This window comes from Amblyomma mixtum, chromosome 5 (assembly GCF_055824585.1).
Source record: "Amblyomma mixtum isolate Tamu chromosome 5, ASM5582458v1, whole genome shotgun sequence".
NCBI classification, from domain to species: Eukaryota; Metazoa; Arthropoda; class Arachnida; order Ixodida; family Ixodidae; genus Amblyomma; species Amblyomma mixtum.
Genome location: NC_143016.1, coordinates 126714538 through 126730828, shown reverse-complemented (window position 1 = coordinate 126730828; position 16291 = coordinate 126714538).

The following is a 16291-nucleotide window of genomic DNA, read 5'->3' as shown; positions in this document are numbered from 1 at the left end:
GTAACGCAGACTCTGTGATTTCTGGCGGCCAGCAGTGCGGCCTAGCAGCAGCCGAAATGAAAGCTACCGCAGGCCGCACGTTGAAGGCATCTATCGGCTATTGCGGCCGTCGATACCGTCGCTTCGTTTACGTTTGCACCGGCGCTTTGGCAGCGTTACGATGGATCCCGCTCTCGAAGTCGTCAACGAAGTTCTCGCGAACAGACACCTTTAGCATACCGTATACCTTGTAACCGTTAGCGGAATACCGGGAGCCCGCCTATCCCCGGTGAGCAGGCGCTGATTGGTTCCGATGCTGCAGGCGCTCGCGTAGCTGTCGGGTACGTGGCGCCATCTGGCGACGTCAATGAGATTTGCGCATGCATTGGCTGCGCCTCAGTGATTCGTGGTTCTCGCGTCCTAGCGTTGCTAGAACCATTGCTTCCAACAACACTGTTTTGTCCTATGACGTCATCACGCTTGTACTTGCGAGTTTGGCCTGTGGCGGCGATACCTGTATTTTGGTTCTTGCTCTTCTCTACGTTACAAGAGCTTTCTTGTGAGTATGAGTGGCGTTTTATTAATAAGGAGCTGGTATTCTGTCCATAGAAGCCAACTTCAATTTCTCCTCAGTCTCCCTTTAAAAGCAATGAGCAACCAAGAGATAGCCTTCAGATATAATTAGGGAGACCATCTTATTCGCCTGATGCTGTGCTCAATTCTTCACTTTACTTCTTTGCGGGAATTGCTGGGCGGACAATGTGAGAAAACCATGTGTCTGAGGTTTGCTCTCTGGCTACATACGAAATACTTTTAAATTCACCATGCTGAAACCCCCTCTGTAATGCGAAAGCCCTGAGGATAAAATAAATGAAATGAAATGAAACAGCGATGACGGAATTATGTCATCTAGCCGAATACTTTTACGCACGTGTCGCTGCTACCATTAAAAAGTGCATCCACCTATTCGGGCCGATTCCTCTTATTGAGGTATGGAGATACTTGAAAGGCGTTTGTAATGTTAGCAAGTATGCCTTGTCTCTTTTCTTCTGCTTCCTGCCATCATCATCATCCATCATCGTGGCCCTCTTTTTTCTCCTCTTCCCGTTGCCGAGTGCAGATTAGTAGGCCAGATCTTAATTTTTCCAACCAACCTCTCTGCATTTCCCGTCAATAACACCTCTCTCTGTTTTTCTTGAAAGTATTTGCTGTAACTGCGTTCTCCAACGAATGGAATGTTTGACCGCGTAAAAAAACGTTTTGTTGAAAAGCTGTCTGTTAGTGACAGTGGTTTACTTGTGCCGGCTTAATAGTGTTAGCGTCGCAGTCTAAAGGTTTGCTGCCGTATCAATACTCCCTATTTGCTGCTTATGTATGATAGATCGCAGAATGGCATCCACGTTGTCTTGACCGCATTTCCGCCTTTGTTTTCGGGGCTCCTTATAGTCTCTTATTGGCACCTGGCCATAACAAGAAAAAAAAATGGTTTCCCAGACTGCCTTAACTTTCCGCCCCCCCCCCCCCCCCCCGTAAGGCGCGATATTAAGCGTATAATAATTTAATGTCAGCCTGAGCACCGAGCTTTGTCTTTTCCTACTCTGAATTGCTGTTCAAATATGCAGAGGCGACATTCCTTTCAGATCTGACATCGTATACATTACTTTTCAGTAGGCAACGGTAAGAAAGTTCATGTTCAGTTGCCATTTTCGTCTAATATTGCCACAGCAGGGAACGAAATGCTCGAATAATTAGCCTATTCTCTTAGGCTGCCAAAGCTCTCGTCTGGCTGTCGGTGGTACGAACATGTTCGGATGCATGTTCTGAAGGGCAAACCATAGCTCTTACCATAGAGACTGCCCTTACATAGAGCCTCGTAATCCCCGCTTTAAAATACCGCTCCGTCTCAGCCAAAACGAGGATGTCGTCCAGATCGACCGACGGTTATATTATCCAAACTAGCGAAGGACGTGCCGTGTCGTGTGTGGCAACGTGATCCAAGTGTATGTTCAGAGAGTGAGGGGGGAGGGGGAAGCGTAGCACTGCTACTGCTGTAAAAGCTTCGACCTGAACATGGGGTAAGATGTAAAATGTCACAAACGGGCTCCAATGATTATACGTCTCGGTTCTGCTGCACAACACAACAAAGTGTACCCGAATGTACAGCCCTTGTCAAAGGTTTAGAGCTCAGCTGGTTTGATTCTAAGCGTTATTGTGGCGCTCCTGTAGGACTCATGGAAGTCCTACGCATCGGAGGGAGCAGGACCGAAAATCTTCTTACCTTCAGGAGATTTGGGACGCTGAGGACGCATTACGAGCAAAGCAGTGTGGCCCAGAAGCAAACCCTATGGGCTCTAAACTTCTGACAAAGGCTGTACACTCTGTAATTCTGATTTCCTTTGTCTCACGCAGCTCCGTAATTCGATCCGAATACAGCACTAGTGGGAATGTTCTCACCGCAACGCTGTATTTTGACCTTGGTGAGTTGGCTGTACTCCATTCTTTTGAATTTGAGGAAAAGTTTGCTACTGTGCTTCAGCCATCTGGACGTTGCATTGTGGATGCGATGTACACAGTTGTACTTTATGTTGTTATTCGCATGCCCTCGCATGCAAATAGATTACGTTGGGGATTCCAGGTGGTGCTGCACTGAAATTGGGTATGAAAGGCCTTTAAATACTTAAATACCGGTTCCCTTCAGTGCTTAAACGGTATGGTAAAAAATTTGATTCTTTTGTTTTCGTTCGCAAGTCTAGAGGAAAATGTCCTGGCCCTCTTGCAACGCTGTCAGCTGGTAGCTGCAGTCGCAGGTTTTACAAAGCAAGTAGTCCGTAAGAGCCAATAATTACTTCACGGATTAACGCAAAATAGGAAGCAGCGCACCTTCAGAGCTGCCTACAGTTTTAGCGATATGGGCATATGCAAAATCATTTAGTAAAGCTGAGATCTGGGACAGTTGGTATGCATTCATACTCGTGAACAGCGGAAAAAGGCGGGACAACTACAAGACAAGTGCTGTCTTGTCGTTGTCCCGCCTTTTTGCGCTGTTCACCAGTATGAATGCAAAATCATTCATTGCCTTTTAACTTGTAGTAGGGCCTGAAGAGTACTTTCGACAGTGGGACAAAACCGGCAGTTAGGGGGGCCGCACTCAAACAGCAGACAGCGGAAACCACTGCGTACCCAGACGTGCTAAGCACACACTGATGTTTAAAAAAAATGCTGATATCCTATCTTGTTCGTTAAGATTTTTCTCTTTTGAATTTAAGCAAGCAACGTTTGATGATTAAATATGCCAGTGTTCCATTTATGAACAAAATAAACAAAGCTTCTAGACAGACTTAGTCTAGTCCATCAGGGCCCTAAAAATCAGCGCCACAACGTAGTGGTAGCTTATTTATTTCTTTTATTTGAGGTTACCTCATGGTCCTGAGAGCATTACAGAGGAGTTATTTATGTGAAGTTTAGTGGCGCAAAAGGAAGTAAAGCTATGATGCGCCAACGAGATCGTTAGAGTGGCTTGTGTTAAAGGTGGAAGCTTCTCATACCTATAGTTTATTTAAAATGCTGGCTTCTTTGAGAAATCTAACAATAAATGAAAAATCGACAAGTGCTTGACGACCTAAAAGTAACATGGGATGTAATCGGATGCATGCATTTTAGAAATGTCCTAAAACAGTTTTTCTTTAGTTCTTCAAGTTTTATACACGAAACTAAAATGTGGTTTACTGCGAGTTCGCAACCGCAAATTTCACTACGAAGTTTTTCTTGTTTTTTTTTTCAGAAAGAAGGTGTGTGTAAGATGCGTGCGAAAATGCGTAGCCTTCCTGAAATAACCTCAATGAAACGTTCTCCCTACTCCCAAAATCTGCCTTAAAGAATGCAGTTCCTGCTTTACCCGCTCTTCCCATGTAGTCTGCAACTTACTGCCCAATTTACTGTACATTAACCTCAAACAATCCCTGCGGATATGTTCGCTTCTTTTATTTGTCGAAATCGTGTTTGTGCAGCGCGGGCATTAGACAGGAGGTTGAGCAGTTGGAAATAGCACTAAAGAGCAAATATTACGTATCTAGTTTAAAATTATTCGGCACCATTTTGCTGGTTTAATGGCTAAAGAAAATATTAATCGCAAATATTTTGAAAAGTATACCGTATTCTCTAAATATTTTTTTGGGATAAATGGAACTGCTGAAGGCTATATAAAAAGGCTGACTAAATTTGAAACCAGTCAAAAAAGTTATGACAAAACCCGTTATAATGCAATTAGCGAAAAGAATGCATGTAGAACTGGTACTAGGAACATAAATTAGCGTGGGTAGACAAAAAAAGAAATAAAAATCATAATGCCCCTTCTGCATGGTATCAGCAAGAAAGAGTAGAATGGTAAAAGAAAACTAAAAATGATATTTGCCCAGCCAGCATTGCGGTGATAGGGACATAGAGCAGAATGTGAAAGGAAAGGAAATAAAAATATTTCCCTGCCCGCAACGGTATTAGGAGCATAAAGAAGTGTAGGCGGATAAAGTAATGAAAACAGTGCCCAGCCCGCGCCTCCTAAGGCGGTATTATTGTCATAAAGTAATGTCGGTAGACAAAATCAAAGAAAACAAATATTGTTCAGCCCGTACAGCAAGAATAACATATGTAAGTGGATATTTGGCGTCACCCCAATACATGAAGAAAATAAAAAGAATAACTTTTACTCTACAGCAAAATATTCCCGCAACCGTTTTGTGAGTTCTTCAATGCCCTTAGGCGTAGATCAAGCTGCCGGTACGCGGTCCACTCCGATGACGTCCAGCAGATCAAAGATGCCAAGCAAGCAGTTCTGCAACACAGTTGGAGAGCGACATTATGCTGATAGGCAGTGCATGATGATATGCAGGTAGGAGGGATGAAAAGTGAATTTATTTAGATCTGCGTTCGTGGGATAAATTGTAAAGAAAAGGCTCTGTCGTGACAGCTTTCTGTAGCATCTCGATGAGAGGTAATGATAAAATATCCCACGATTCATCATTGCCACGAACGATTGCCACGATTTTCCACGATTGCCGAGCCGCTCACGCGCCTCAAAAGGAATACAATCCCCTGTGTCTGGACCACCGATCAACACATTGCTTTCTCTACGCTCCGCCAGCGTCTTAAAACATCTTTCGTTCTTGCGCACTCCGACGAAGATGCCGATACCGAAGCACACCGACGTCAGCAACATTGGTCTTGGCGCTGTCCTTCTTCAACACCAAGAGGACTTTGGTAGGGTTATCGCCTATGCTAGCCGCACTCTCTTCCGCGCCGAGAGCAACTACTCTACAGTTGAAAAAGAATTCCTTGCGGTCGTGGGGCTACCATGAAATTTCGTTCTCATATATACGGCCGCCCATTCAAAGTAGTAACCGATTACCACTCCCTAAGCTGGCTGGCAGATATAAGAGACCAGTGTCAACGCTTGGGACGCTGGAGCTTACGGCTCCAGGAATTTCACATCGCTATTGTATAAAAGTCTGGCTTCAAGCACGACGACGCCGACACACTTTAGCGTGCACCAGCCGATCCTGGCGACGCAGCACCCGATGACGACAGCGGCTTCCTTGGTACCCTCACCACCTCCGACCTGATGACCCGGCAGAGGGCGGATGAAGACCTTCGCTCTCTTATTGACACGTTCGAAGGCAGCTACACGGATATACCTCGCCGCTTCTTTTGACGTCTTGGCTCCTTCTGTTTGCGGCAAGGTCTCTTGCACAAGAACTCAAGAGGCTACGATAGACCTACCATATCGTAATCCCAACAGACCTTCGAACTGTCGTTCTTTTCGCGTGCCACTATGAGCCAAGATCTGGCCACTTGGGCTCCCCAGGAATGCTCGCCAGAGTGTGGAACACCTAGTACTGGCCTGGGCTCTTAGCCGCTGTCAAACGCTAGGGTTGAAGGCTGTTGTGAGTGCCAGCGCGGGAAGACGCCAGCACTCAAGCAGACGGGGTTTCTTAAGCCCGTTACAGCCCCTCTCGCTCCGATCGACCAAATAGGCATGGACTTCCTCGGCCCTTTCCCTCTGCCAAGGCGGCAATAAATGGATCATAGTTGCTACAGACTATTTGACACGCTACGCCGATGCCAAGGCGATCCCTCGTGGCACAGGTTGCAAACTAGCGGTGTTTTACATGCACAGCATCGTCTTACGACATGACGCCCCTTCGTCCGTGATTACCCACAGAGGAACGGCGTCTACAGCGCCGCTAATCGACCGCATTTTTCGGTTGGGGTGCACAACGCACCGCAAGACCACAGCCGACCATTCGCAGAGCAATGGCTTGACCGAACGATTGAACAGGACTCTGCTGTATATGCTGTCAATATACGTAGGTGTCCAGCAAAAATAATGTGATGAGGTCCTGCTGAATGTCACCTTCACCTACAGCACCAACCCGCAGTAAACTACGGGCTTCAGCTCGTTTCGCCTCGTGTATGGACGTGAAGTCCAGAGCATGCTTGATGTCATGCTCCCGTGCCCAAAGGATGACCAACTCGCCCCAGACGCCCAAGAATTTGCCCAACGCGCAGAACTACGAAAAGCTACGAGGAGCTCCACAAGCAACGCGTCCTCACTCGTCGCCCTATGGACAGGTCGAGGTACTATCCGCTGATGCTGTCGTCGCAGGAGAGTCCCAGTTCATGCAGGAGGTAAAACGGTTCATCCTTGACGAGGTCGCTTGTCAGCTCGTGCATTAGGCTCCAGCTCTGTCACCAGCACTTCCTCCGGCCTTTCAGCAGATCATCCAGGCAGCAGGTCGTGGACGCCCTGCAGATCAGAAATGCCGTGCCACATGTCCCTCAGCAGGCAGTGGCTGCTCCGCTTAAATACGCCCTGTCCTGTCTCTGTCTCGACCGGCTTCTCATCCCTCGGGCAATTTCGCCGACGACACTGAAGCTTCTTGTGCTCTTGCGCACATTCCGCTGGCCTCTCTGGAAACCAGCGCCGTGCGCCCGCCGTCGCGCAGAGCAAGCCCAGACTCTATCGGGCATGTCGAGGCTTGGAGCATGAATCGTCCTGGCTCGCCGGCGCAGACCCTTTCTCCTCCTCCACACTGTCGGCTCGAGACTCCTACGACGCTTCGCCGGCCGCCCTTTCCAGTCTGCAAACCTTCAACGGCCGAGCCCTTTCGACGATTCGTCTAATTTGAACGGCGGCCAGTGCCATGACCTGATTGGAAGGTTTGAACGGCTGGCTGCCGCGACGGTGACCGGCGGCTATAAAAACGGAGCCACGCTGAGTCCGATACAACTGGGGGGCTTCGGCCGCTTACGTTTTCTTCAGCCAGCGTCCGCTGCGGCTGACGAGGTTGTTGCGACGCGTGCCTTTTCTTTTCTTTCTTGCCTCTTATTTTTGTGCTCTCCTCTACCTGCACGTGGTAGCGGTGGTGGCTCGACTTGAGCCAGTCGGCCGGCCCGTGCACTTTTCTTTTCATCCTTCTCTCAGTCGCAACAACGAGCGCCGGCAGCAGAAGGCCCAGCACGCCGGAGCTACACTTGCCTGGTGCCGCCCTATTTCTTTGTGCTAGCCCGTTGTGCTCTCGGTCTTCAACGTAATTTGACTCAACGTCACCTCGACCGTTTCTTGGCTCAGTTCTGCGCAACAGAAGCAGCAGGCTGAGAAGCTCCAGTCCCAAGCATGGTGGCCAGGCTCGGAGGCCCAGTCGCGACAAGCTCCGCCGCCTTTGGCACCTCGACCTGTTCTGTCGTCTCGGGCTCCCGTGCCACCACCGTTGCCGCACATGGCGTCAACTACCCTTCTCTACAGTCGCCCATGAGCACTCGCGACTACAGGCCCTTTTATTTTGCCTATGGCATTGCCGGACATGTCGCCCGGCCCCCGCAACAATCAGCCCTATCCGCCTGCTGACGTCATGACGCCATCTGGGTACGGATCTTACACGCAGCACTACTGCATGCAGCCCAGTCCACCATCATCTTCGTTCACAACCGACCACCAGTTTGCAACGCCACGCCGCTCCCCTTCTCCGCGGCGCCGTTCCATCTCCCTGATACGCCGCCGCGTCAGCCCTAACGAAGCGGAAAACTAGCGAGCGCAGTTCCCGAGGCAAGAGCTTCACCTTCGGCAAGCTTTACAGGGCCTCTGACGTCCCCCACCAATGTCGTTGATGTGGTCGTAGACGGCGTTGCGACGTGTGCCCTGATTGACACAGAAGCAGCTTTATCAAAAGTTCTGACGCCATTTTCTAGAATTTTACTACGTAGCGCTAACGCCCAGGAAATCGAGCCGCTCGTCGCTTGCACTGCACAAGTTGTTATCCAAGACGTCGTCTATACGACTGAGTTCGTGGTACTATCTTACTGCTCGCATGACGTCATTCTAAAGTGAGACTTTCTGTCGGAACACTCAACTGTCGTCGACTGCGCACATGCTGAAGTCACTCTCTCTGTCCTACTCGACGGCTCCACAGTCAAAACTACTGATTATCCGCAAAAAATTTCTTCCCTATGATGTCGCAAATCCTGCTTACTCGTCCGTTGTAGTCTCCCTGTCGTGCGCCTTTCAGGCTAACCCACCCGACACACCTGCACTCTTTACTCCCTCTGAAATTTTGGTTCGCTGCAGGAACCTACCGCTTCCCTTCGCTGTCCTCACAGTGACTTCCGGATCAACAACCACACTGACGTCCCGTTTTCCTAGGGAGCAAAACTAACCGCACTAGGCTACTCCTCAGCGAGTCTCACTTCTCGCGCTATTGTCCTTTTGGCCTTCATTTCAGAGTTCTGAGATACATGTACACGCAGCACATCTGCATACCACTACATAGCGTTGAGCTGCAATGCTACGCACTTTCCTGACTCCTGCGCGGAAATCCGACAGAGGACTGTTAAAACTGCGGCCGACTGGCGCACTTCATGGGCGGTTTATAAGTTGCCAACGAAGAACAGTTATTGCTTTTTCGCGTTTTCAAAAAAACGTAGCAATGCCTTTGGATAAGCCTATGGAGGAAGAAGTGCACAGAATCTGCGTCTCTATATTTTCAGCAAAATAAGCATTGTATCTACACAAAGGCTTCAAGCTGGTGCGGCTTAAAGGAGTGTAAAAAACACTAAGCCGTCTAAACTCCTTTCCCACACCGAGTGCGCCGAATGGAGGAGCACCCATCCATGGAGCGACGCGGAGCCACACATATTTATGCTGTGACCGCACATAGCGTGCCATACCACGTTTTGCGATGTGATCGTCAGATTACTGTGAGCCTAGGTATATGACAAAATTAATTACTCCTAAGGTAATAAATGTCATAATTAAGATGTAAAAACTCATGCAGTACATTCACTGAGGATTCAAGATGGTCATTGCCCCCCATAACAATTTTTCATATTTCTCTTTCTTCGACGAATAAATATGTGGGCATTTTTTTCTAGGAAATTGTACACTTCCGAAAACAAACAACTACACTTTCAATTATACTGACGGTAAATGCGCAGTGGTGTTCACACCTCACTGGGACAATGGTAAGTGATGAGCTCTACAGTAACAACTGTAAACGATTTGAACTGCCTAAGCAAACCATAGTATTCCTATAAAAATATATCAGCAATTTTTTCCCAGCTTAGAGTCTGCCCAGCTCTGTAGCGTGAAAAGATAACGTTAACACGAAGAGACCCAGAAACAGCGTTCATTATCAAGAGACGTGAGCGGTTATATCCTAGCTGATATCCGTGACAGAAAAGAAACTTCGGGAGAGTACGATAAAAAATCAAGCAAATGAAGACGCACCGAGGGCACCAGACAGCGCCCTAAGGAGAAAATTGGTCGAGGTGTATACCTGCAAGAAATTTTGATGACTTATGATGAAAGTAATAGTAAGCGGTGGGAAACTGCACAGTCCATTGCTCTTTTCAGCCTTTATTTCAGGTATGTGTTTTAGAAGGCGGAGGTGAAAAGAATAATCAGCCGTAGTTATGAAGCATGATGCTGCTCCCTTCACCCGAAATACATAGGCGCAATAAAGGATATTCAAAATTCCGCAAGTGCGCTTTTTCGCATAAGCTGCCCAAGACAACATGGCTTACCGAGGTTCACAGCTCAAACAAAGCAAAAAGAACTGAAGGACTAGTTTTTTGTTGGATTCTTCCAAAATGTGTTTCTTGCATTCTATCCACACCTTTAGCATCTGTCCCGTAACCCACGAAGTTTTTTTTTATATATATACAGAAGTCGGCCATCTTGTCTTTGGCAACATAGTTATGTGGGACAGCGCACTTGGGGAATTTTGAATATCCCCTATACTACAGCGAACCGTTTGTGAGCACTGACCACGTACGCAAATTATTCCATTCATTGTATAAAGTCATGAAAATAAAATTGATTCCGCGGGGAGCTTGTGTATATACGCAAAACAATCATTATTCAGCAAGACAATACCTCACTGCGGTACTACGGTGTATTGTGCGGTTAGTGGAAATAAATTATTGCATTCGTTAACAAGCAATATAATGCAAACGCATGGCAGATAAACATGAAAAAAGATATATAAAGTGAAAACAAGCAATGTCTAAAAACATTTACGCTTGTGTAGGGAACGACCGAACCAGATATCCCGAATCGGTTAAACAGGGAAAGCAACGCACAATTTTGTTTCTCAAAGCCAAGAACAGGTACGGGAACATGGGACAGACCTGCATTCGAGAAGAGACGAGATATGTGCAAGCTGCGTTACCCCTTCGCGTTTTGTCTGGTATATAATGCTGGGCATAATCTTTTCTTTTTCCGTCGTGAAAAAGGTCATGTCGATATTTTTGCGTAGCTGGTATGGCAGCACGAACGCAGGTGTAGATGGCGGATAACAGACTGCTGTTATGCTCCAAATGTGAATTAGGCAAACATGTGACCGCAAACAGAAATCAATAAAGCAGCTGTTGTAGCAGGAAGTGTACTGGATAGCCTTCGAAGACCAAAATATAGTGGTTGTTTTTGCCGCGCTCAGTTTAAAGCCTGTAGCGAACCTTCGGGATATAAACAATATTCAGAACATATTGGAAACTTACGTACGTTGTTACGGTTCTTCCAGAGCATTGTGGCCACATCGCATGTAGCAATCTGATCAAGCAGCATGGCGGTGGCGATATACAAACGCGGCAACTATACTATATATTTATAATCGTAGTAGGTCCTTAATTGTGCACATCTTTAAGTATCTAAATAGTGACCCACTGCCAAAGTAGTCCGCGTATTCTAAATATGAAGTTGAAACTTCGTTGGACCGAGCCTGATTTACCTGAACAGCGTTTAGCACACAATGCATTCCATCAGTACTTGTTTTTGTGGAGAGTGGAGTTGCGTTTCTGTCCCATCATTATTGTGCATATTCATTGCAGCAACGGAGTCTGGTGAAAGAGCCTGCGAAATGTGGGTTCGAGAAGGAAGCACTGACACATGGAATAAGACATGCGATACGGTCTATGCTGACGTCTGTGGAACCCGAAATATCACAATATACGATAAGACGTACTGCGAGAAAATACCTGCCGATAATAAGAACATCTCAAAAGCTCCTTTAAATATATGCAGGCTCTCTGAATAAAAGCACGAGCTGTTCACTTGTGACCAACATCATTATAAGTAGCTGCGGTTCAAGGCAGCCAACAGTCGCCGAAACATTATACAGGATGTTTCAGGGAAGCTAGCCAATAAATTTTTAAAAAATGCTTTTTGATGTAAGGAGGTTTTTAGCGGCACAGTAAGTACCAGCGTTGGCGGACGTCAAAAACCGGCTGATCATGTTAACTAGTCAAGTGATTAACTAAATTGTAATCGTTAGCTTTTTAACTTTTCCCGATAGGCACCTGAGTGCAATTACAGATGTGAAGCCGGCCGTTAGTAATAGCCATATCAGTTTTTAGAATTTTCAACACGCGATTACCCTCGCTGCTGTGGTTCTGCTAATTCGGGTCCTTTCTCGCGCCAGTCGCAAACCGCCCACTTGCGGGAGGGCGCAGAGCAGAGTCAATCAAAATGCGACACTCGGTGATGCACGTACAACGTGACGCTCTCTTCCGCGCCCGCGATCGCTGGAGAAGCAAAGTGCCGAGGAGCGGGGAGCACTGCAGCACGGGCGGGCTGAGATTGTCGCGTGGTACGTGCGCTACGGAATGTAGCGATTTTATTGTCGTCGCTTTGCCCTTTCCGCAAGCGCGCGCTTTTCCAATGGCGGGAGAAATGGCCCAGGAGAGTCGAGCCACTGTGACGAGGGAACCGCGTTTTATAAATTAAAAAAATTGACATAGTTATTAGTAACTGCCGGCTACAAATCTCTAATAGCAATCAGGTGCCTATAGGCAACATTTGACAGCTAAGTATTCGAATTAATTTCGTTTGGTTTAGAAGGATTTAACGTCTCAAAGGGACTAAGGCCATTAAGTAAGCTGTAGTGGAGGGCTCCGGAAATTTCGACCACCTGGGGTTCTTTAACGTGCACTGACATCGCACAGTAATCGGGCCACCAGCATTTCGGCTCCATCGAAATGCGACCACCACGGCCGGGATCGAATCCCCGCCTTTCGGGTCAGCAAAAGAACACTGCAGCTATTGAGCCACCGCGGGGGCCAAATCACTGCACTAGTTAACCTTGTTCACCTGTTTTTCGACGTCCGCCAGCACTGGTATTGCTAGGACGCGAAAAGGTTGTTTATCGCGAAAACTGAAGTTTCAAAAATTACTGCCCGGCTTCCCTGCAACACGAGGTATAGATTTTAAAATAAAGTTATTCATAGCTTGCTGCATAACTTTGGAGGACATAATATAAACATTATCTTCACTTTGGGCCCTCGAGAATACTATGATGTCCCGTTTCCCATCATTACTGGCCTGCTAGCCGCCGCGATGGCTCAGTGGTTACGGCGCTCGGCTGCTTACGCGAAAGACGCCGGTTCGATTGCGGCCGTGGTGGCCGAATTTTGATAGAGGCGAAATTCTAGAAGCCCGTGTGCTGTACGTTATCAGTGCACGTTAAAGAACCCCAGGTGGTCGAAATTTCCGGAGCCCTTCACTGCAACATGCCTCATAGCCCGAGTCGCTTCGGGAAGTTAATCCCTAATAAACCAACAAACTAAACTATTGGCCTGCTGCTCAATTAATCCAAAGTTAAGAACGCGTGGCACATTCTTGAGTATAGCATCGGGTTCATCAGCGCCCTGTGACGGAACGAATCGGTAAACTCACCGAGAGTTGCCGCATGCGCACGAAGACCGTCGTCTGCTAGGCTGTTCCAGTAGCTGCGCGCAACCCCGACCCTTTCCTTCAACCGTAATACTGCTCGTATACGCACCGCCGTTATTCAGGAGAAGCCACACGCCACACAGCTGCAGATCAATGTTTGCTTTGCTCTTGTTTTGTTTGCAGTTGTATGCGGATATGGCTCTGGCCCACGATTTTGATAATCGGAAAGATAAAGAATGAAAGGTAGCGCGGTAAGCGAAGGAAAGGGTCGGGGGCAGAGCGCAGCTCCAGGAACAGCCCGGCAGACGACGGACGCCGCGGCGTGGGCTTCGTGCGCATGCGGCAACTCTCGGCGAATTTGCCAATTCCTCGGCAAATGCTGGCGTGATACCGTTAAACGGTATCTCGGCAACCGGTCGATGCTGGCGTGATACCGTTAAAAAATTGGAAGGGTGTACATCATAATACAGCTGAGACGTGCTGACTGGAAGGCTGCTTTCCTTATACTGAATAGTTAACTTTAACTATTACGTTAGGCTCTTTAATAACCTAGACGCGTGTGACCCATGGCAAGTAATAGCCATATCAGTTTTTAGAATTTTAGAAATACGGTCACCCTCGGCGCTGTGGCCCAACAAATTTTGGCTATTTCGACGAGTTCGGTGCGCTGGAGAGGTGGCTTTTGCTGCAAGCTACTCGAAAGCTCATGCATTTTGGCTTGATATAGCCAAAATTTGTTCGGCCGCAGCACCGAGGGTAAGTGCGCTTTCGAAAATGTAAAAACTGATTTGGATATTGCTTACGGTGGGCTACATGCCTCTTAATAAATAAGGAGCGTAAAAGAAATGGTAAAAAGATAACTAATCAATATTAGTTAGCCATCCTGCTAGTTATCACTTCTAAGCCGTATTCTGATGTACTACATGGCTGACAATGCTATGGAGAAAAAAAGCGTGCTTCTAACTCCTAAAGGCTATTTTTTAAACTTCTGTAAAGTCTCAGGTGAAACCCCTTGTATAGTGCCCAAATGGAAGGCAAGAGGTCATTCTCTTGTTTCTTAAGTATGGGATGACGTCAACACGCTGTTTTTGAACGTTGAAAGTAATGTGCCATGTGGGGGCCGCCGAAGAAACTAGAAGCGCTTGCCCCGAAATCCTGGCATGCAGCGCCACCACATCGCGGTGCCGTGCCCCGTTGCTAGCGGGACGCTCCAGTGCCAGCTTCTCGAGCCACGCGCCGTTTAGAACAAATTCCGTTGAAACCTAGCACTCGGCATGGTCCCGTCGTTTGTCCACGCTCCTCGTAACTTTTAGGAAACAAGTCTGGTATCCGAAAGCGTCGCAATCCGGGAATGATGCATCCGGATGACGGCGCCATGATGGCGGCGCAAAGCCCCTGGTCCCTGCTCCGACTGCAGAGGACTACGCCACCGTAAACGCCCGGCCGCCTCTATTTTGTGCTAGAAAACTCTCCGTGCAATTTGCACATTGGCGGTCGTCTTCGAATTTGAGCGCATAATTTCCCAAACCATGAAGCAGATTCAATCGTACGACCGTCTCCCGAACACTTTCCTCGCCCCAGTAATGCTCTGCAAATTCTGTTGGCGCCACACAGCTGACTCCCAAGTTCCCTGAGATCAAGGCAGATACAGAGCATATTCTGTACCCGTGTGACTGTGCCATTTCCTCTCCTTAATTTCCTAACCCTCCACCACATCCCTGGAATGTTCGATTCACTTGCACTCGGCATATAAACAACACTCCTTAGCGGAGAGCGCGCTCTTTTTCGCGGGCTATTACTTAGTGCGGGCCTGAAAGGAACAGTAAACAAAAAAAAAACCTGCCGATGAGATCCTTGGTCAAAATGAAAGCTGTGGCACTGAAACTGATAAAAACCACACTTTTGAAACAGAAATAAGGAGAAAGTTATTTTAACGAGTATTTTTCAAACCACCGCACCTAGCGACTGCCTGTTAAAGCTGTTACAATAAGGAATGTGACGTCAGCGGCCTTACCCGTCTCAGGCTATCCAGCACGGAGAGCACGAAATTGAACGAGTTTGGCGCGCATTCGCTTCAATCTATAGTTCAGTTCGTCGGCTTCCTCGTGGACACGCTTCAAGATTCTCTGCCTGCATCTAGCATTTCTATACCTTGGGTGACTACTTGCCTGATTAGGTGACAGTTATTCCGGGTTCCTCGTCGTCTGCAACGACGGCGAACCAGAAAGCAACATATCGCAGGAAGAGTACCGGTAGCGCCATCTCGCTCTCTCTAAAGAAACGAGGCAGCACGTATTCCTTAACAATGCCCATGGCCCCGTTGAGGATATGCGTGACGTCATGCCCGCTAGGGTGCCTCGATGGCCAGCGCTGCATTCATGGTGAAGACACCACTTTCCGCTGGGGCTTTTTGGGCCATGTCTCCCGCCGGGTTGCATTGAGCGCAATACATCGGCGGGCCGTTTCGGAGAGAAAACTGCGGCTTCTGGGTGGAATTTAGGCTATGTCGTATTCTACCAAGGAAAGGTGGCACCAGAGATTCTTTAAACAGTGAATCAGAATTAGTTGGAGGCCAACGGGAACCTGGAATAGGGAAGACCGACCACTGAAGCTCCACATCTATCCCCAACCCCCTACTCCCTAACTTTTCCTTTTGCAACAATAAATGCTTTTACTACTACTACTACTCTGAAATATACCATCTTACGCAGCTATTTTGCCGAGAAAATCGGCGCCTTCTCAACATCGGTGCGCTCGTATAATGGGTCTTTTCTATTTCGCGTTTGTTCATTCATAATTTCATTCTTACAACGTGCGTAGCATATTTTCGTTCACTTGACCCGTATACTCCATTAAGCCGCTGCTAGTTCGCCTTGAAGTCAAGTGCAAGAAGGCGCCTTTTATGGCTAATTTCAGTAATTATGAGGATGCAATGTTAAGTTGCGGATTATTATTCGACAGTGTATACAGCTCGTTCATTCGAAAAGCGGCCGGCGTAGTCAGCACCGCGTGACCGAAATAATCGGGGGCTGCGTAAAAAAAAAAATCGTCTCTTGCCAAGCGTTTGCCAAGGAATGTTCTCAAGGCTGTTATAGG